At 41.1% G+C, this 23,191-nt stretch overlaps 1 long non-coding RNA gene across 2 annotated transcripts; it reads left to right on the top strand.

The window, feature by feature from the left end:
• Nucleotides 1-21: 21 nt before the first annotated feature.
• LOC129126985 (uncharacterized) lies at nt 22-19,752 on the top strand. 2 transcript variants are annotated; one of them, XR_013184404.1, is made up of 3 exons: nt 79-564; nt 1,041-1,709; nt 15,376-19,752. It is a non-coding gene; the product is annotated as an uncharacterized LOC129126985 (long non-coding RNA). The 2 variants fall into 2 exon arrangements; XR_008535136.2 differs by lacking the exon at nt 15,376-19,752 and having other exon boundaries at nt 22-564; nt 1,041-3,434.
• The last annotated feature ends 3,439 nt before the right edge of the window (nt 19,753-23,191 follow it).

Here is a 23,191-nt window from a genome sequence, read left to right as displayed (position 1 = left end):
ATATGGCGAGTATGGAAATGATCATGTGATGTACGACAAAAGATGGCTACTAAGGATGGAAGTCACGTGAAAAGGGACATGGATGGCGGGTAAGGACGGAAGTCACGTGATACCACACCAAAGATTATGTGCACAGCATCTTGCGCACGCGCTTTTGGGTAGGGGCGAGTGGTGCCGCGGCCGGTTCTCGCTTCTCAGACAGGCGTTTTTTCCGCTGCCTGAACACGACTCCAGTGCTGATGCTGATCCAGCGCTTTCAGTGGGATTTTCTGTGGACTTTCCCGATGTGGGGACACGGGTTGTGGTGTCAACGGCACGGGCAGAGTCAGGCAGCGGCAGGCACACCTGCGTCTCGGTCGCGCTGTGCCGCTTCTGACTCAAAGCCCCCAGCACATTCCCGCACTTCTCTGTTCCCGCCCGGCCCGGGGAAATAGAGGAAAACACAAAAGCATCGAGGAAGAACAGTCAACGGAGCTACCTGAGTCACCCCCCCTGCCCACAGGGCGGCAGCTGCCTGCATCCGGGAGCAGGCAGCGGGAGGATGCAGCTGCTCTTTACCAGAAGGTGAGAGGTGCGGGTACCAGAACGGTAGGCAGGGTTTCCCCGGCAGGGAGAGCAGGTGGGAATTGCCGCTTCCCACAACTCTCGGTGAGTACGGGGTGGAATCCAGACTCAGCCAGGTGGGAGGTGGGGTGCTGTTAACGTCCCCGGGAGCTGCTGAAATAACAACTTGCAGCAGCCTTTCGTGTATGTGTGTGAAAACAGCTCTAATGCTGTAGCCGAATAGAATTAATATCAGATTTGTATAAATTGTGGTGTTTATTTCTGGGGCAGTCAGTTCCCTGAGTGTGAAAGTCCTTGACATAGTAAACCTGCGTAGTTTTTGAGTTCGAAGTGTTGTGTCCTTAAAATTCTTAGTAAAATATTTTATATTTAATGTTAAGTGGATTTGTTAGAGTAGCAGAAGTGTGGTGGGATAATCAACATTTCTTGTGTCAGAATTAATTTGTCTTCCTTATTTTCCCTTTTTTTCTTTCTAGATTGTAGATAAATGGGGAAAATATTTGGCATAAAGAAGTGAAATGCATGAGGAAAGCTCCATGTTCCCAAGGATTCCCTTGCTTTAGGGATGTGCAGCTACTGAACTGCACCAATAATTCCAGCTCCCACAGAAACCTTCCAAAGCTGGAAGAGACAGGGAAGAAAATTCCAAGAGTGGTGGGAAGTGCTTTTTCCCAGGTCTGGATAGCATTGAGGTTGGAATGACTTAAAAATATTCCTTGCCCCTCTCCTGTGCCAGCCCAGGACTAAGTTGGTGTTCTCTGAGTTCCCTGGATGTGGAGAAAGGTGGTCTGTGCTGGAGAGTGAGAGAAAGGTCCCTGCTGGTTGCTGTGTCCTCGGTGGGCAGAGAGCTCTGATCTTGGCAAGATGTGTTTGTGAGAATTGAATCAATCCTGCCTCCTTTTGAATGAGTTGTTTTAATGAGTTATCAGCAGGGACCACTTTTAGCCAGCTTTAGTTAAGTTTCTTTGTCACAGGTTTCTTTTTTTGATCCTGAAATCACCAAAACCTAAAGTTTGCTGAACTAACCCTGAAATGCTTCAATGAATCAATCCTGCAGAAACTGGAGATTGGATATCTGGGATCTTATGGCCGTTCAAAGCTGTGTGGATTTACCCCCTGATTTTGGTCCCAAGGGAAACTCCAAGGTGAGAATAATCAAAATGTGAACCAGTTCTTGTGAAACTCAGCTTTCCAAAGCTTTATTCAGGATTAAAAAAAGATGGGAACGCTCTTGGCAGAAAAGTACCTGTGAAGCAAAGCCAAAAATCTTATTATTATTATTCCTGCCCCACAATGTACTTGTCTGTGAACAAGTGCGCAAAGTTCACAATATGCTCAGTTAATTCGGGTGATGAGTACTAGCTGATGTACAAAGGAACATTCACTTAAAGGCCATGTTAGGGCCTTGAAAAAGTCCAGTGTGACAGGGTGTTGACTGCTTTTATACAAAAGTAGGTATATTTGTGGTACTGTTGAGGAGTATGGTGCTTAATGATTCAGAGTACTGTTGCTGTGCGTCCTCAGAGAAAGCATTCCACTCCCTCCTCTAAGTGTGTGTCAGCTGCAATTGCTGAAGGACTACTTAGTAGATCACAGAGGAACTCAGGGAAGTAAGCAGCTACCATCTACTTTAAAAATCTCACCAGGCACCTCTGTTTGCTGAAGTGCCTGAAATTTCACTTGCAAAATAAAGTAGTACAAAAGCGGGGAAATATTATTCTCTGTTTGTGATTCTGCTAACATACCACATTGCTGGGCTCTTTGGAAAGGGATGCTGTTTCTCAATCATCTGTAATTTACTAGTGCTTTTCCTTAAATTCTCTGTAGATACAGTAGATAGAGTAGTAGACTGTTTCTGTCAGTTGATGCAGCAAGAAACTGAGTGCATCAATTTTCTAGCATCAGTGCTCTTCAGCTGGCAGCTAGGGAAAATACTATCTTCTTTGGCACTTACCTTGTTATTGCTTCCAAAGTATTCTGAGACTTAGTGATTACAGGTCATAGGGTTAAAAATAAATTTACTTACTTTTTTGAGTTAATCTGAACTTCCAAATTCAAAGTAGTTGTAAACATTTGTGGCTTTTCCCAAATGAACAGATTTCACCTGAGGGTAACTTACAAACTGTTTTGCTTACACTGTAGCCCTACACATATGATTAATCCCTGATTACAGGATATTATGTCTACTCAGTGTTTTGCTGAATGATGAATTTTAAACAATAAGTATCATTCATCTTTTTATTAGTGGAATTTTCAAGAGTCAGAGCAACTTACAAAAATTTCTCACAGATTTAGAAATTATATAACCAAATTATTGTAGCCTGTTGTCCTAGGTTAACATTATGATGCTTGTATCCCCATTCAAGAGTTCTGTTTATGTTGGATATTGTGTTCTGTGCCTTCAAGACTGGCTCTTAAGATTGAATGTTTTGTTTTGGTTTTGCTATCAGCTGCTCCCCCACGGCTGATGGGACACACAGACAGGGCAGTACACAGTGCTGCTTTTGCTTTTTGCTTTGCTTTTGCTCTTGCTTCTGCTTTGCTCCTGCTTTGCTCTTGCTTTTTGCTTCTGCTCATTAGTTAGTTTAGCTAAGCAGTCCGAATTTTTCCTGGGCTGTTTTTTCCTTTTCCTTTTTTGGACCTACTCAAACCTGCTCCGGACTGGGACCTGGGAAACACCGAGAGTTTGCACCTTGTGGCCTGCAGCAGCTGCCCCAGCACTGGAGGGACTGATAACAGAGAGACCACCCCCAAGAGAGACTTTCTGAAATTGTAATCTTTTTCAGAGTGGTGAAAGAGTGTTGTCATCTGGTATTGTTCCTTTTGTGTGCTGGGGGTGCTGTGCCTGTTAAATAAACAGGTTCTTTCCACTTCTCTTGAAGGAATCCTTCCTGACACGGTTGGGGAGAGGTGCCGTGTGGGTTTGCTTTCTGGAGGGGCCTCCTTTTGGAGGTTTTCTCCCAAATTTGCCCTAAACCAGGACACCTGTATTGAATTTTATTGCTCTGTATCATAAAAGTCTCAGGATTCTTCCTCCCAGGGCAACTATGACACACTTCTTCAAATGTTTGTCTAAAAGCCATTTACAGTTTTTCATCTATAAGAGGTTTTCTCTTTAGTCATTATTAGAATCAGGCTATTCACAGCCATGCTTGGGTCTGTGTACAGCCTTGCATCTGTCATAAATGTAATTGGAAGTGTAGGTATAAAACTATTCACAAAATCATACAGATATTGATACACACTGCAGTTTTAAAATCAAGAAAATATTTAATGCATTGAACAAGAATGATTCAAAACTGTAGATGAGCTTCAATCACTTTAATTGTGATTTAATTGGAAAAGGGCTTTACCATCTGTCCAAAAGCTTCAGCAACCATTATGTGTGTAAAACAAACAAAAAAGACTGATGAAGGTAAAAGGAGTTTGTGAGGAAGCCTGACCTGTGCTTCCCTATCCTGCTTGACTTTGTGTATGTAAGTCTTTGTGCAGTCTTTGTGCTGTCATCAGAATTTAAGTTTCCAAACTAGAACAAGTTGTTATAGCTCATTATGATGTACAAGTATATAATATTTTTCCTGCTCTCTGAGAATTTCAATGTCTGCTGCATAAATCAACTTGCCTGTACTTCAAGAATTGACAGGGTGTAAAAAGTAGAATAGGATTACTGATTTAGTTAAGAATCAGTCATCCTCCAGCCACTGGCTGCTGGCTGGAGGTGCTTTGCCTCAAATTGCCTGCACCAAGCTAAAGACAGTTTGTCACAAAACTGTTAGGTGCCAGATCATTAAACCTTATTATACTGAGGCAAATAGATTTTGGGATGAAAAAAATAAGTATGAGGTATGTATATGTTATTAGAGCCATTTAATAAAAAGATTAAAAAATGAAGAGAGTATTTTCAATAAATTCTGTCTGATGTAATTACTGCAACATAAAGAAACAAAGTACTTTGTCTTAAGGTATATACAAAGTTCAGACAAATGAATGCCTCAGTGAATTAACTGAAGGTTGAATGAAAACCTAGTATGTAAGGAATTGGGGGGATGAAAGAAATATAGTTCTCATTTTCTGTGAAATTGAAATGCTGAGGAAATTTCATTTTTTAAACTTCATGACTTAGTGCCTCTAGAAGGAGCTATGCTATCCTTACTGTCATAGAAGTTCTTCAAATTGATGTTCTCATCAGTGAGAACATGAGTGGGTTTTTTCTGACCTATCCTACCAAGCCACTGAAGCACAGCTTATGTATTAGCCATTGCATTCCTCTTTAAGGTCAGCTCAAGTTCATACATGCTCTCACACTATTATAAAAATGAATATGTACATGATTCCATGTCACTGGATCTAGGAGGCATAAGAGCAGTCATTGGTTCAATAAAAATGCTCACCCTTTTACAAGTTCTTGCCACCAAAATGAAGGGAAACATGGTTTAATATTTTTTATTTTTCTTCTTGCTCGGGTCCTTTGTAATGACTTCTGTGAAGGCTAATTTCTCCATGGAGAAATACTCTAATACTCTGACTTATGAGAAGTAAGTCTCTTGATTTTGGACTAGACCAGTTTTTCTGGACTGTGGATGTCTTTCTGGGGAAGCTGCCCACAGCTCCCACTAACCTTTGTGCAAGGACAAGATCATTACCAACCTTTCCCCACTTCCACTTTACAAGCTGACTACAATCTCTGTGTTCAGTATATGCCACTTGCTCTCTGAGCAGCTTTGCATTTGCCAAGTAGTATCTCTGTCCTCAGTTAGGCAAACTGTTATTGACAGAACAAAGGAAGAGTGTGTCTAACCCCTCTCTGTCCTGCTAATACAGAGCTAAGATGGTAGTTAAGCATGGCCTCATTAAAATGTTGACATCACCTCACTGCTGTAAACACAGCAGTAAGCATGCATTTCATATGTTAAACCATCAAGTTTCCATGAATTTGCTTCCCTGTGAAATACTTCTTTAGAGCCTATGTGTCTCTGCTTCTTCTGCTGCTTTTAATCTCACTGACACATGTGTGATAAGAACAAACATAATGAAAATTATGATATGTCACTAGAATGTTTCCTGGACTCATGGCCAAGAAACTGCCAAACAGTGAGCAATGGCTAGATTTATTGTGGTTTGTTTTTTTTTACATAAGCTCCACATAATTTTCAGGAATGTGCTGTAGCAGCCTTTGACTTTAGATGTTGCATATATTCAAATCTATTCAAGAATTTGAAAAATATTCAGCCTCATTCTAGTTTGAATTATGAGATTACCAGTATATTTAAGCAAGAATGACAAGCTACCTCAAGGGAAGTCCAGGGCTGTAACATCATGAATGCTGGAATTTCAGCCACTCTGCAGGAAGCTTGTACAGCAAGTACCATGCTTGGTGTGGTAAGAAGGATCTAGGCACTGGCCTCAGCCTCCTGTGGCTGGGAAAAGCTGTCTGCACAAACTCCAGGGAAGACAATATAGTTTGGCAGAGACGAGCCATGTGCTTGGAATGACCTTCAAGGTGTCAAGGGCTGCTCCTAAAAAAAAGGCAAAAAGGCAGAATTGTAACTCAGTTTATGTCCACTCAGCTTATGGATGCCTGTACTTCAGGCAAAAGGTTTTGTACCTGTCATGGTTTAAGCCCCAGATAACAGTCAAGCACTATGTAGCCACTCACTCACTCCCCCACAAACAAGATCAGGGAAGGAATCAAATTGGAAAGGTAAAAGTCGGAAAACTTGTGGGTTGAGATAATGACAATTTATTAGAGAAAGCAAAAGCAAAGAAAAACAAGGAATTCATTTTTTCCCATGGACAGACAGGTGTTCAGCCATCTCTCGGAGAGCAAACCCCATCACTCCAAATGTCTGCCTGGTTTCCTCCTTCTTGCTTCTTCCTTCTCTACTCTATATACTAAGTATGATGCCATATGGCCTAGAATATCCCTTTGGTCAGTTGGAGTCACTTGTCCTGGCTGTGTCTCCTCCCAGCTTCCAATGCACCCCCAGCTTCCTTGCCAGTGAGGCAGTATGAAAAGAAGAAAAGGCCTTGGCTTTGTGTAAGCCCTGCTCAGCAATAACAAAAACATCTTTTTTACCATTGCTATGTTCATCAAAATCCAAAACACAGCCCCATACCAGCCACTGTGAAGGAAACTAACTTTCCTCCAATCGAACCCAGTGCATAACCCAAACCTTGATTTTCTTAGTTTCTCACTGCACTTATAAAAACCCAATCTATCATGCATGCTTTTTCATCAGTACTATTTCTTTCCCTAGATTTCTATGTAAATAAACAATTAGTCATGCTTGACAGATGAGACATTAAATAAAAAGATGAGCCAATCCAAATGAAGCGTTTGTGGAAAATACTTTTGTGTCACTATCTATATACATTCCTCTCCAGTGAGGAATGCTGCCTGAGTCAAGGTAACTACAGCACCATAAAAAACCAAGCACTGTAGTGATGAAGAAATCTTCAAGCAATGTTCCTGAGGCTCTGTCTGATTATACTAACTGGAACTACAGAATGAATGAAAATGCAATGTGGTCATTATCTGCCTGGCAGCAATGGCAGAAAGCAGTGGAGATGATATCACAGTTGGGCTGCTGCTGTTGAAGTGCTAGACTTGTACAAAAGAAAATTTGTTGATGAGCAACTAATTACAGGTAATTACAGGCAACTAAGTTTATCTGGTTGTATGTCCATTTACCATATTTGAAAAACAGGTATTAGAACAAACTTCCTTGGGACTCCAATGCAGTTGGATTTCTATCCATGGAAAATGCTCAATATTAATAGTGCTGGCATTGCAAATAATAATGGCATGGGACACAGCGTGCTGAGACCTCTACCTGACAGACTCCCTGCATTCAAGTAAGGTGACAACTCTTCATTTTATGTAGATCAATTTTTCAAAACTATTCCTTGAAGTTACACTTTTTCTAGGGATCAGTTAAATGATGATTCTTGATCTGTTGGGTTATCTCAAATCTAGAGGTGATTAGGACACAGCTAGCAGGAACAATTGCCTGTACTTGCTAGATTTGATTCCAAACAGATAATTGAAATTTCATTTATGTTCTATTCTAAGACACCTGTGCCAACTGGGAGTGCAATGAAAGTGATCAAGTATATCTGTAACAACACTTCTGGAACTAAGAGAACACCTGGTACCTCTAAAGTTCCGTGTGTGGGTGAGACTCAGTGTATATTGTCTGGGAAGAAGAGCTGGGTGCACAGGCTGAGCAGGTATCTCTGGCATGCTCCAGTTATGTGTCTAACTTTGACAATCAGGACAGGAGGGACTGCCAGGCTCAGGATGAATATATGAAGACTGAAAAGAATTCCCAGTGCAGGAAGAAAGAGTCTACTCTTTCTTACTGGTTTAGTTAACAATGCATCATTCCAACATGGAAAAACTTTTTTCTTAAAAGTTTATGAGAAGGAGTTTGAGAGTAGTTTCTGCAATGATGCACTTCCTCAAATCACAGGCAAAAGGAGTGACTTGGGTTATCCTAATTAGGCCAAGATTATTTTTGCTTCTATGAGAAGTTTTTTTTTAGTCAGACATGAGAATGGACAAGACTGAATAGCCAACTAGTGGACAACTGCCTCCCATGAGACCAAGTAACTGAAACTTATATTGTAAAAATTATAAATACTAGAGTCCCAGGATCTATCATGGATCCTGGCCATCATCACCTTTGCCTTTTTGGCTTCCACAGCATGATGACAATATTTGTAGAGAGAACTGGGTAATGTGAATTCTATTGATGCCTCAGGTTTTAGCTTTTATATTTTTCAGATTCTGTGCTGCTTTCATGTGTGGGTCTGGGCTTCATATTAGGGGATAGTAAACTCTCTTCACAGGCTAGGTAGATGAAACAATTCCTTCTCCAGCTGGGTACGCAATGACAGCCAATCCAAATTTCAGGCCCAAGAGCATAAACAACAGTGGACTGAAGAGAGAAAAACAAGAAGGATGGGACTTCATTGGCTAAAGCTGTATTTGGACAATTAGTTCCAATATGCTAATGGACCAAAACTTATAAAGTATTAGATCCCGTGACCAGTGGCCTATTTTGTGACCATTTTGGGTTCACCTAGGTTGTAGCCCTAGCTGGGTCTTGTGCTGCCCAAGGTGGATTTATTGAGGTCTCTTAATACTTATTTTATTCTTTAGCTCCGTCTAGTCTCTGTTCTAGGTCAGCCTTCACAAGGCATCAGTTTCCCCCTCCTGTCGCAGTCACCAGAAACTGGTGCCTTGTGAAGGCTGACCTAGAACAGAGACTAGATAGAGGTAAAGAATTAAGTAGATATTTATTAGGAGGCCTCAATGGATACACCTTGGGCAGAACAAGAGCCCAGCTAGGGCTACCGCAGGTGAACCCAAAATGGTCAAAAAATAGGCCACCGGTCATGGGGTCTAACCTTTTATAAGTTTTGGTCCATTAGCACATTGGAGCTAACTGTCCAGTTACAGCTTTAGCCCATGAAGTCCTATGCTTCTTGTTTTTCTCTCTTTGGTCCACCATTGTTTATGCTCTTGGGCCTGAGATGTGGATGAGTTGTCCTTGCGTCTCCAGCTAGACAAAGTATTGTTTTGTCTACCTACACTGTGAAGAGAGCTTACTATCCCCTAATATGAAGCCCAGACCCACATACAGCCCATACCCTCATAAAGTAGCCCATACCCCCATAAAGCAGCACAGAATCTGAAAAATATAAAAACTAAAACCTGAGGCATCACTATATCCTCACACCCATGGCAGCAGTTAGCTCTGGAATCGCTCTTCCCAAATCTAAGAAACCCATAGAAAAACAGAGATAGTCCCTTCATGCTGGAGAGCAGGGCATCCAAGTTCACAGCCGGATTGTTCATACTTATTCCAGAATTAGTCTTGAACATTTGGTGTGTAGTTTCAAGTTACTAGATTGAATTTTCTCCTGATGCAAATAGGTTTAGCAGTCTTTTATGTCTGTAGTGGCTGAACTCTCTGATTGAACTTGGTTTATATGAATATATATTCAGTGAATATTTTTACCTCTCATCCACCCACACTGTGATCCTGAATGGCAAATTAGGAAAGAATAATTTCCTATAATATTTTATATATTTTTGGAATGACAGCTAACTTGTATATAGTGTACTCAGATTTGACATGCAGAAAATTAAACTAAGCATGGGTGCAAATGAACCAATTAAATTTCTAAATGTTATAACTATTCTAGTGCCTTATTAAGCATGCTGAAAATCCATGTAAAAAATTAGAGAGCATATTCTATACTCTTTTGGAGTTCATTACAGTAAAGCTTTCAGAGAAAAATATTTTTCTCTACATCACAACATGCCCTTAATTTTACAGGTTTTTGTGCTTCTGACTGACCTCCTTCTAGCAACATATGGAAATTTAATATACAGAAATACAATCTGTTTCTACTTATCTTACTGTCTCAGTCCATTATAAAAAAGCTCAGATGAGGGACATAACACCTTTGTTTCTAGCAGACTTTCTTTGTTATGTGCTGAAGTAATTTGACTGCAGAATAAGCTGACTTTGTACTTTCCCACAGATAGTAAGCAATTAGAGGCCCTTCAGTATCAGTATTTTTATGCCCAACTATTCTGTTTGGAATGACAGTGTTTAGAGGGCCTTTGGCTGCTGAAACTTCCGCTGAAAACTTGTTTAACTCCAGCCTTCAATGAGTTACTGGATAGAAATCTCCAACACTCCACTGAACCTGCTGCAACTTTTATGCAACCCCGTGGTTATGATGATCCCCTCTGACTGATGCACATTTTGTGTTCCTTTTGATCCATTTTCACCTGTTATAGGTCTGCTGGGATTGACTGGGATAGACACAGTAGCTGATATGGGCTATTTTGGATTTATGCTGGAAGCCCTGTTGATGAAACAGAGATTTTTCTCCTTATTGCTGCTCAGTGCTTATTCAGAGTCAAGGTCTTTTCTGCTCTTCACCCCACCAGCGAGCAGGCTGAGGAGGCACAAGGAGCTGGGAGGGGACACAACCAGAACAGCTGACGCCAAATGACTCCAGGGATATTCCACAACGTATGGCATATATCAATCATATCATATCATATCATATCATATATCATATCATACCATACTTAGCCTATAAAGTTGGGTGAAGAAGAAGGAAGGCAGGGGGGGAACATTTGGAAAGATGGCATTTTTTTCTCCAAGTCACTGTTACATGTGATCAAGCCCTGCTTTTTTAGGGATGGGTAAACCTGACTGCCCATGGGAAGCAGCAAATTATTCCTTGTTTTGTTTTCAAGTGTGCCTGGCTTTTGCTTTCTCTGTTAAACTGTATTTATGTTGGCCCATGAGTTTTCTTAATTTACCCTTCTAATTATCTCTCCTGTCCTGTTGGGGAGGTGCAAGCAGCTGTGTGCAGCTGAGCTGCTGGCTGGGGTTAAACTATGGCATATGGGCCAAAAGAGGCAAATGGATATCTGAGAATAAATCTCTGGAAACTAGAGTGCCAGTGTATGGAACAGCCACACAATGAAAAGCCAGTGTTCATAAAAGAGACAGAGGAGTCCTGCAACTTTATTCTTAGAAAAGGAGAGAGTCTGATAGGGCATATCCCCGTGGGGTCTCTCACAAGGTTTTGGGAGTGCACCCCTCCTTTTATCCTAAACTCCCGGTCACATGTTGCCCTCTTTCTTTCCCCAGTGGCAGAAGCACTAGGAAGGTACAGCTTTTTCCCAACTGCCTACCAGATGTTCCCCCTGGAACATGTATCGTCAATTTCCGCAAAAAATCCCAAGTTCAGCCTGTCTGGGTTCTGCAATAGTCTTGTGTGTACCCATTTCTCCCATTACCCTAAAGTTAACTGAGTCAAACTGTCTGGGTTCTGTAACAAACTCGCACCTCTTCAGGTTAGTAGAGACATTAAAATCCAGTTTGAAGATATTAACACCCATTTCTCCTAAAGACCCCCGCCCACAGAGGCGTTTGTGAAGACATTAGCACCCACCTTTTGTAACACCAGGGAGGCTAAAGTCCTGTCTGAATATTACACAGCAGTTTTCTTTTTTCTGCTGTGTAAGACCTCTCAGTTTCCATGGCTTTCTTTACTAATGGCTTCTAGTACTCATTCTATTATCCTACATTCCCTGACCCCCAATTATATCATAATGTATTTATATAAATGAAATTAACATGATGCAAACTTTTGATAAACTAATTAATAATCTACTGACTTCTTGATTTCTCTATTGATGTTTTATGCCTTATTATTATGCCTCTTTTTTTTCTTTTTAAGAATAACTTTTTCAATTTTGAATTGGATATCTAGGAATAAAGAATAGCCTTGGAGATTACTTCATTAAGGAGTTAATTAGTACCGTGCTTTCCACAAATAATCTACATTCTCTTTCCCTCCCTGCGTGCTCTCATCACTCTGTATTCCTTACCCTACTGGTTGTTGATCTGTGGTGTAGGGGATAGAAATATGATTTACATATGAAGCTCATGCACCACTTTATGTTTAGCCATATGTTTCTAACAATATTCGACAATGTATTTAATCTGCCTCAGTTGCCCTCTAACCTCATTGGTCTGAGCATCCCCACAAATGTAACAATCTGTGAAATGGTGAGGTCATATATAATCAAGGCTCTGGGCTGTGTAGAGGTGATGGTGGCAGGAAGCCCAAGACGTTTGGGTATTTAAAATTCATCTGGGGATGATGTGAAGGCAATAGGGCCTTTGCTCCTCTGCCTGCCTGCAGCATCCTGACCAGGAGTGGCCTCACAGCTCACCACCTGTGTCTCAAGGCCGGTATATAAATAATAGGCTAGCTCCCTTTTGTCCCTTTTGTACTGGAGCACAGTAAATAAAAGTCAGACTTTTGAGAAACTTACCGAAAAATGTACCCAAAAGGTTGTGTGGAAGCATAGCCTGAAGACAGAGGCTTTAGCCATAGGAGTGTAATATATGTTAGAAATAATTCATGCTATAAAATAATGTATTTTATAAAGATTGTGAAATCCAAGCGAGTCTGACCACAAGCAGCCTGAGAGGCAGACGTCTATTCAAACTCTGAAATTCCTGAAGGCTGATAACGATCGGCTTATTTAGCTTATGAATAGACGCACCCAGCGCGATGATCACCGATGATCACCGCCGTCTTCAGCCATCAGAAGACGCAATGCAATCATCGCCCTGTTGATAAAATCGATCAAGATAGGTGAAGTCCTCAGAAAGATAAATGTGAATACACGATTTCCCGGGGATTGGATCAACACTGGCTATCAAGCCGGAAACGGCGATTGTCCAGCTCTGCACAGTGAAAGAACCAACTATGAATATGCAGAGTTACAAAAGAAACTTGGACTCCTTCGCCTCGGGCATAATAAACTGTATAAAACATCCCCGCTAGAAGCGGCTCTTGTGAACGAGGAGGGGTCCGGAGGGGTCCGATGTGATAGAGGTCGGATCCAGGTTCACCCAGCGCTGAACCTGGGCTTGACACTGTCCCTTTGGCTGTGGTGGTTTTGAGGACTGTATTTTGGTCATGGAAAAAGATAAATAAATCTTTTCGCATTTTTGATAATTTGGCTTTCAATTGACATTTATAACAGGAGGATGTTCGTGTGAGGCTGGTGGCAGCTCCCACATCTGCCAGATAGAGCCAAGCATCTTCACAAGCTCACATCTGCTTTTCCATGACGCTTTGTAGAAGTTTTCCAAAGCTGTGGACTATTACATCTCTAAAGACCTGAAATTGAGTGAGGTGACTGGGTAGAAGTGAGAGGGCAGTAAAATGTCCAGCTGTCTGGCAGCTCAGCATGGGGGATGATAGTCCCAGCACAAGCTGACGAGGGTGGTAATTTTGTCCTCAAGTCGCTTTTTCCATGCTAAAGAACACTGTTTTTTGAGGTAAAATGATGCTTTGAAAAGCTTCCCAGGACAGTGCTCCACAGCTCTCTGCCTGAGAAGGAAGAGGTGAGCAGCAGTGTGGGAAGGGAAGGGAAGGGAAGGGAAGGGAAGGGAAGGGAAGGGAAGGGAAGGGAAGGGAAGGGAAGGGAAGGGAAGGGAAGGGAAGGGAAGGGAAGGGAAGGGAAGGGAAGGGAAGGGGCAGAAAGCAGTGCGGGGGTGCACATGTGAGGCGGGGATGAGGAGCAGGAAGGCACTTCCAGTTGGGAGAGACGGATAGTCATGAGTCTCACAGCAAGGTGAGCTATTTGGCAAAGCCCTGAGTTTTGGTTCAGGAATGTAAGTTTTCCTGTAAAGTGGTTTATTGCTCTCTGAGTGAAAGGTATATTGCTGTTCCCAGAATTGTAAAGCTGTGCCTGTCCCTCAAGTAAAGGCAGTGCTCAGTAGTTGCTGCTCTGAAATGATGGCTGGCTCCAGGTGGCTTTGCCAGAGAGAAGGCTGTGATAGATGAGTAATGCGATGATTGACTCTCACAATTAACAGACAAATATCATGTATATAGGTTAAGAAAAGTTTTATATATTGTTATCAAGGGACAGCCAGGGTTGGGACATCTGGGAGGGCTGGCTTGTCACTATGGTGACATCTGACCTCCCGTCAGGATTTGAGGAAGTAAACTCCACCACTGGACAGCGAAGGAGTTGATGGACAGAATTTTGGGAGGGGCTAAAAGGTTAAAAGGCAAAACTTCCATTGTGTGGGTAAGCACAGGGTGCTCTGTTCAGTCTTCTGTTGTATTTTTGATAAGGTTTAATAAACCTTTCTAAATTTATGAAAAGTTTGTAGCTATTTCTCACAAGGCTGATAAAGCAATTTAACGGGCTGGGTGTGAGCAGAAACCTGAGGTAAGCCTTGTGGCTGGGGCAAGCAAATAGTGCATTTTGGGGGTTGCTAAAAAGCATCTGAGACGAGGCCAGCATGAATTAATCCTAAAGATGCTCAACTCTGCCCAGTATTCAGATGGGGTTTGAGATGCCTCTGCTTTGCTGCAAGTCTTTTTATTCAGAGTATTCAAGACACGCAGCAGTAACTGATTGAAGTGGAGAAGCCAGAGTTGTGGCTGTTGCTAGGGGAATAACTTCTATTATACAGGAAGTGGGCACCGCACCAGCACAACGTGAAAAGTTAAATGTGGGGTTGCACAGAAGCGTAAGCCCGAACCCCGCCAACCCCAAAAGGCTGGGTGGCACATCCCTCTATGCTGGACAAATCACAATCGGAGAAGCATCTAAGCTGGTATAATTAAAATAAAGATTTTTTTTTTTCTACCCCTGGGTGCAGCTATGCTTTCCTACTTCTACCAGGTTTTGCAAAGGAACGCTATGCAGCCTTCTACATGCGACAGTGTCACTATGGTGTTGGTAAAATAAAAAAGCGTTATTTTCTGGTTTTCTCGACCTGACAAGATCAAAATTGACAATTTTATTGAAATCCGCAAGAAAAGGGCACCAAGAAAAGCTTTAATCAGCAGCTTTTATTTACAGCAGCTGGTGACTCCAGCTGTCTCTTGCTGCATTCCCTGTACCCAGTGTGGCAGCCTGCAGAGGCAAACCCTCCCTCCTCTCCCGTCTGGCTGAGGTGTTGCTGTGCTTAGCAGCTTCTATCAGGGCATCGCAGCAGGTGCTTGCAGTCCCGGCCGAGACGATGATGGGGAGAGCTGTACCTTTAACTGAAAAGAGATGTGCATTGCTCCACTGCAGTCCTCCGTAGTAGCTTCAGAGTGAGCAAACCTCAGTGCAGAACCTGGAGCTCAGTGCATGAGAGCAGAGTTCTGCTCAGAGCACTGCACAACCAGTCGTATCAACTTTGTAAAGGACTCACTTTTTAATTTTATTGTTATTCCTGAAATTTGTAACAGAGAAGAGTCTTTCTATCTGTGTGAACCATGAGTGGCTGTTCAAAGAGATGCAAGCATGGGATTGTCAAATTTGCCCAGACTGTTTTTAAACTCATCACAGGCACTCTCAGCAAAGGTAAGGGAAACATTTTAGTTTATACTGTTCCTCTGTTCTGTTATATTTGTAGGGTGAGTTTTGTAGGCTTGTGGGAGGTTTCCAATAAGGTTTATTGTTTGCCTCTTCAGAGGTGTTCTGGTTTAATTCTGGGAATTGGCTGTTCTGAAAGAAGTTGCTGTGTGCAATGAAGATTGGGGTTATGCTGAAAGCCTTATGTAATTGTTTCTACCATGTGTAGTTTGTAACCTGTGTTTATCGATCTGTCCTGGCCAGCAACTATAGTGAGTTATTTCAATGTGTTCAGAGAGGTGTTTGTGAAAACAATTGACATGCAGCCTAAAAAACTGAAAGACTTCCTGTCAGTAACTTGTATTTCTGTGTCATTTTATGCTTTACTGTCTCTGCTAATTTGAAGGATGTGTATACCTTGCTTCAAAATCTAGGTCATTGCTTACTCTATACATTTGAAATACCTTTTGCTTCTTTAAGTTTTGCTTGTCACTTACACCCCTTGTGCTTTCTCATGTGAAAGCGAAACAGTACCAAACTTATTTATGCTGTCCTCTTTACTAAAATGAAACAACAAACAAAATAAACTCTTTCTTCTTTGTAGTTTAGTAGTTCCTCTGTTGGTGCCCTCAGGTAAGTTATGTTCCTTTTGTTGCCCATTCCTCTCATCACACTTCAGTACACCTCTGGCAGCTATGTGAGTATCGGTGATCTCTGTGGAAACTCCTGACAGCTGTAAATAATACTATACTTGAATGCTGCTCGCCTGTTGAAATGTGGTCAGTTCTTAGGTGAAGGTCAGACTTCTCCAAGTTTTGTGTGTTTGGTTGGAGGCAGGGGTAGTTTTGGGAATTGATAATAGGGTTTGAACTAAATTATTAGCAGAGATATTTGTATAAGGCTGAAGAGTCTCGGTTATGATGCAGTTTTTTAAAATACACAATCAAGCTCTTTTTAATATAGTTATATTTAAAGAACAAAAATAGAAACACTTTTTTTTCATATAAGTTTAGAATTCTTGGAGATGTGTGGCTGTGTTGGCTGTTTGGAGCATGCAGATGCTCTACTATGAATTTTAATGTTTAAGTAATTTCTTAGGGTAAACTAAAGCAGGCTTAGGTAACTTTCAAAAAAGTAAATGTAAAAGTGCCATGAACTGTTAAGAGCAGTTTACTTTTGCAGAAACTGGGAAAATTTATTCAATCATTCTCTGTAGAAAAGAAATGTAGCTCTTAGACAGCTTTCTCATATTAACATTACTGGCTTGCAAAAGAAATCTGCACCAGAAAAATGTCTGTCACATTAAGAATACTGGACAGGTTGGTTGTTTTTAAAATCAAGCTGGTTTAAAATTACATCAGTGTGTATGTAATTTTTTTCTTCCACTTTCCTCTGTATTGTCCATATCCTGCCAAACACCAGCAGAGGAAAGAATAAAGAATTGTAAAAGTCTGTCATACAAAAGAGCTGACAGATTTTGGTTACAATTCATGATTAATGCCAAGATGCTTCTCTCACTGTTAAAAAAAAAGTGAGAAAAACCAATTACTTGTCATGCTCAGAAGAAAAGGTAGTGGAGATGTCTGCAAAATCTTGTTTTCTAAGGCATATCAGTATGGTGAATTTGGTGTGCTTTATTTGTGCTTTTTTTCATGAGGCAGTGGTATATAGGATGCATGTATTATAGCCACAAGTGATCAATGGTAAGCTTTGTGCCATCTGCTTGAGCTCCACTGAGGCAAGAGGACACTTGTGTTCTGGTCATGTTTCTCCACACGTATATCTAGAGTGCTTCATCTAAAGCGGTGCTTTCAAGCAGCCTTTGTGTTTCTTGACACAATAAATACAATAATAAAATGAGACTGCCACAGTTGCCTTTGCTCTGGCAATGGGAGAGATGAAAATTTGAGTCTGACGACAGAATAGCACTGAATGAAGAGCTAGAAATTAAAGTATAAAACCAATGTCCAAGACCTGTTTCTTCTGCCCCCTGCTGCCTTCTGAAATGCGCCAGCATTGCACTATTGTGGTCATTCAGCCAATGCAACGGTGTTGTACGCTTTTACCCATCTCTTTCCCATGCCAATGTCTCACTTCAAGCTGTTTGGATGAGATAAGAGTGTCTTCCTAGGTTTCAAAGAATTTTAAACTTTGAAAAACTTCCTCTTTTTTTCCCATTCAGCTTGTGTTTTAAACTGAGAGAACCTGATTCAGGAAGGAATAAACTACATTAATTAGTTTTTTGCACAGACATCAAAGACCTGCTATAATTAGAATAAATGTTTCCATAAAGTTACCTAAAAGAATCATAACTAGAAAGTTATTAGAAAAAATAATGCTCAGAATTGTTGAATTTTTAAAAAAGTGTTTATGTTTGTTTATATGTTCATCCTGGAGCTTATTGCTTAATATTTCTTTTAGTAAAAGTTCTGCATGTAAAGCCTAGAAATAGAAACTCTTGTAAATCACTATTATTGGTTTTTTAAACTTACACCATATACATGCTTTTGCATATTCAAGTATTATCAGCTGTGTTTTTCACCCCACTCCTGCCTCATTTCTTTCATATTGTTTAATGTGAGAATTTACTTTAAATACTTTTTACAAGGAAAATCCTTTACTAGGCACAAGGTCCACTCTCTTCTTATGCTTGAACCATTTTGTAGGGTTATTGCAGTTGGAGATACTCTACAGTTCAATTGGCATGTAATCCTTAGCTGTGCTCTATGGCTTCTACTTGTTTTAACAATAGCAATGGTTATTTACAATATTAAAATGAAATTGATTGCAGCTATGAAGTCGTTCCTTTTGCAGCAAGGTGTGAGGAGGTGTGCTGGTTTTGCATCACGGAAGTGATGTTCTAAGAGAAGCTGCTAGCAGTTTCCTCTGTGTCTGACAAAAAAACCAATCAGTAATTAGCTTTGAGAATTGACAATCTGTTGAACTACTGAGAAAGCCGATATGCCTCTGTGAACACCCATGTTAAAAATAAAAAAATCCTGAGAATTCTCTCTTTCTTTTCTGGCCTGAGAACAGGTAACAAGACCAGCCCAGCCCCCCTCTCTCGGCCGAGCTGGGTGGGTTCTGCCGCGGGCTCGGCCCCATTGGCTGCTGGGCACGGGGACGGAAGGCCGTGGGGCTAGGCCGGCTGTGGCTGCAGCTGCTAACATCCTGCCGCTGTTAAGCCCTGACCCGCTGCTAGCCCAGGCCAGGGTCCGCTGGGCCCCGGCTACACCGGAGCAGCGCTGGGCCAGTCTGGCTCAGCCAGGATTCTACCACCACTGAGATTCACTCGCAACCACAGGACGGAGGGGAAGGAGAAGCCATTGCCCCCCCAACTGCGGCCTGCTGCTGCTGAGTTCTGGCCTCTCTGTTAAGATCCTACCCACTTCTTTCCCCCCCAGCCCAGCTGCAAGCTACTGAGCCTGGCCGGGGTCAGGTGACCATCTGCAGGCCCCGGGCGAAATATTAACTCTTTCACTGCTTCAGTCTTCCCTCGAGTGAGAGAAAAGGACAAGTGCAGGCATGTGAAGGAACTACATGAAAACACCGAGGTCAGTGAAGACGTCAAGTCCCAGATGGGAGGGATGAGGAGGTGCCTTAATCTTGGGGCTGAAATTCTCTTGTAAAGCTTTGGAGAAGACTGTAATTGATACATCAGACTCTTTTCCCCTCTAATACATGAAGGTATGGGGAGATGAGAATGTTCAAATTGTATATATCTCGCAAAGGCCTCCATGCTAAAGTAAGCAAATGTTGAAGTAGCTGTGATCCCATAAGAAGTTTGAACAGAGAAAGAGAGAAGAGTGATGAAGACCCTGTGCCCCCTGGGAGAAGAGAAGAAGACCACTGTTCCCAGAGATGAAGATGCTTTCAAAGATAGATAAAGAGAACCTTTGCTCTTGAACAGCACATCTTTAAAATAGTACCCCATAAGTTGACATGGGCCATAAACACAGCCGTGGGAAAAGCTGTAAAAATGGGAGGGACTTTATGATTGCAGATGTTACGGGTGGCTGCTATTCATGGAAACTGAAAGCCATGAGAGCTTCTCTTCTTCTTTTGGAGAAGTCTCCATAAATTTACTAGATGAACTCCTCTCCCTAAGAGAACTGCAGAAAGGCTATTCTAGAAGTGATAAACTGATTGTTTCTGTACACTGTGAGTGAGAAATAAAAAGTTGTAGGGGGAGAAGTGTTTTAAAGGTTTTATTCTGATTCTTGTTATTCTTTTAGTTACTGTTATTAAAGCTTTCTTTATATCCTTTTAAAGTTTTGAGCCTGCTTTGCCTTCCTCCTAATCCTATCTCACAGCAGGAAGTGAGTAAGTATATTCTAGTAGGTGCATTAACGTTTGGCCAGTGCTAAATCCACAACATTAATTGGTGCTTTGGCCAAGAAATCTCAAACTGGCAAACCTAAACCACTACAGACTGTGGCCTCTCCCTGCAGTTGGCAGTAAGGGAAGTGTATCACATCTGATACCACTGTGCAGCCTCTGGTCTGGTTGGTATGTCCTTATTTACATCTGCAACAAGTCTATGAGGCTGTAAGCCAAGAATTTCATAGTTGGTACTAGCAAAGCTAGCAGATTAGGGACTAGCAAGGTAGACTAGCAGATTTTGCCAGCTTCTTTTTTAGTCTGTTCCTATTGGAAAGTCTTAGTACCAGAGCAGAGATTTTTGCGTCTCTGCAAAAGAAGGTCTCCTCCACCAAGAGCTTTGCATAGTGAGATGTATACACTGAAGAAAGCATGCCTGGAGAAGCATGCTCCGTTACAGCTGGCATGAGCAGGATAACTCCCTTATTCTCCTTGGCTGGGATGGGTGTTCAGTACCTCCAGAGAAGATTGGCTTCTGGAAATGTTACCACATGTGATAGACAGTAGGTGAGCAGAGCACCTTCTCCAAAGTTGCCTTTGTGAAGATTTTGTGGGAAGTTAAGGTGTTTGTTCTTTCACTTTACTCTGGTGTGTGAAATGGTGGTACATTCTCCATGGCCTGGAAGCAAGTAGGGATGGGAAGACTGAGTTTGTAGAGGGTTTCCTATAGAGCAGAATGATTAAACAAGAAGCCTGTATATGTGAAGATACTGCTAATACCATTAAAAACCTAGGAGGGAAGGGCCTTGTTGGGTTACCAAAAATGAAGCTGGAATGAGACCTCTTGGATTTCTATTAATGCATTCTAATTATTAACACCAGAAAAGCAAGATTATTTTAGGAATCAATTCCTTTAAAATATTCCTTTGCAAAACCAGATAAGTTTCTGCAAATTAACTACCCTTTTACCTTTGTTCCAGAACTTTCACTCTTTTAGTTGTGCTCTAAAGATGCTTGTGAAAGGTTCTAATTTCTGATTTTTTGCTTCTTCCAATTCTGTTCCACAGTGAAATTCATGTGGAACTAGTAATTTTTCTACTTTTCATAGTTTTAATTGCCTAATTATCTGTTCCACTGCAGTGATAAAGTCTTCAAACATCTTGTTCTCCCACAAGCCTCTTCCAGCATGAAAGAAAGTATTCTGAGTGTTTTACAGCTGTGTGGTCTGTTTTGATGCTTTGTGAATTTAAATCACAGCTAGTCTTCTAAGATGTTATGTGAGATGGTAAGGAAAGCACATGGTCCTCCTTAGTCAGGCTCTATCTCCTCTTGTGCCTTTGAAGCATACTACTACTGCATGACACTAGCCTCTAAAAATGCAAGGGTAGGGTAAATGTTGCTAGATGCCCTAAAGACTCAGGGAGGTTCATTACAACTGTGCAAGTCATGCCAGAGTTCCTGCACCTGTGTGACATATGAAAAGATACTCTGATCATCCTGTGGCAACATAGCCCCTCTTCACCCCTTGAATTAGGACTACTGCCTTCAAGTTGAGGGAAGCTCTAATTCAGAAGGAAATGATGCATCAGTTCTCTCTTTATTATGCTTTTCTGAGTGTTTTAAATGTTCTTTAATAAGGAAAGTAGTTACAGAACCCCTAATAACGTGCTTTTATAGATTGGAGTTAAAACTTATCAGTGTTTACCAAATGGCTGTGAAAGGTGAGAGTTTCTATACATACAGTGCTGTTAGAGAAGAGCTGTTGCTCTGAGGGGCAGAATAACTGTTCACTTAGAGAACAGTCCGGAACTACTGAAGCTCACCATTCAGTACCTGATCCTAACTTTACCCCATGAAACCCTTCAGTTTCATTGCTTGATAGGGACTTTTGTGTTGTATGACTCTAATTTTTGTTTTGCTCTTTAAAAATTCCAGCTTATCTAGTTACATTTTCTCCATAATGATCAGCCTTTGAGCCACTAAGAAAAGTATACCTCTGTTTTGGCATGTTACTCTTTTGCATGCCTATGAAAATAAACTGCAAATAAAACTATCTCTTCTGCAAAGGCTGTGCTACTTAAGGGATCTGAATATATGTGCATGCATTGCACTTTTTTCATCGAGAGCAAGATGAATTTTCAGAACTGAGAGTGAGAGGAAGTGGTAATGCTCTGGTCTCCCTTTTGAAACTCTCTACAAACCTCTGCCTCTAAACTAATGTCTGTGCAAGCATACAGCTGTATGTGGCTGCTAGAAATTTATTAGAAACTTAATTATTTGCAATGTTGTAGCCCTGAAAGATAAGTATACAATGTTACTCAGAAAACAAAGGAGCTGTTTCCAAACTGGGGCTAATTCAATTTGGTATGATAATTCATTGACTGGTCTCACAGGATTTGGTAGTTGCCTCTAAGGCCAGGATCTCTTGATTCTCAAGAGCACCATATGATTGAGCAATAGTTGTGTGACAGTGTTCAAGAAATACAAGGTACAGAATGTTAAAATGGTAGCTTGTTCAGAGTAGCTCTGATTTCTCGAGCAGAGGACCAGTAGGATGCAGTATATCTAAGAGTTTTAAGGGATGTAAAAATAGAAAATTGTGGCTTGTATTTTGGGTGGTGAGGTTTATTGTAACTTTTCTTCCCAGACATAATTCATATCAAGTTTTTGCTTGGAAAAGTAAAGTTGGAGTGTAGGGGTTTTTAAATATTCCGTATTCGCTCTTTGCCAATACTTTATGGTATTGCATAGTATTTTGTTTCAATAATTTTTTTCTATAAATGCCTGTCAGAGGATGTATTACACTAAAACTACAGAAATACCTTGTTACAATTGGAACTGTAGTAATGTAAAAAAAGATTAGAAATGGAAGTGGAATATGATAATATAATGTAGAAATAGAAATTATGATTAATGACAGGCATTAAGGTTTGCTTCAGTGAAAAGTGCCTTTTTATTGGTTGATTAGCCCATCATATATGGAACAGGTACCGTAGTTGTTGATTTTCTCTTTTGAAGGAGAACAAGGGAAGTGATGCAAGTTACAAGGTGAAATAGTGCTAGTCACGTGGCAGGAGGCTGCTTAGCATATTTCTGATGTACACGGTTGACTCTTCTTCCTAAAAGTAAGTTTTTAGCAGAGGGTTTCACAGGTGACTTGCTAGTGCTATATCCAAAAGTGAATTGAAGTGAGGTAGGTCTTCTTAAAGTACTAAGATATGGTTAAAAGCTATGAAAATGTAAGCTATTCTTTCTTCCATCAATTCAATGAAATAGGGTTTTTCTAAGTTCCATTTGAACTGGCTAATATTTTTTTCCAGTCAGATTTGTTGACTGTTATTCCCTTGAGTATTTTCTTAATGAAGAATAAAAGATCAGAGAGGCGCTATA

The sequence above is a fragment of the Agelaius phoeniceus genome, chromosome 15, assembly GCF_051311805.1.
Source record: "Agelaius phoeniceus isolate bAgePho1 chromosome 15, bAgePho1.hap1, whole genome shotgun sequence".
NCBI lineage: Eukaryota > Metazoa > Chordata > Aves > Passeriformes > Icteridae > Agelaius > Agelaius phoeniceus.
The sequence above is the reverse complement of the archived record's forward strand: the minus strand, read 5'-3'. Positions and strand labels throughout refer to the sequence as shown.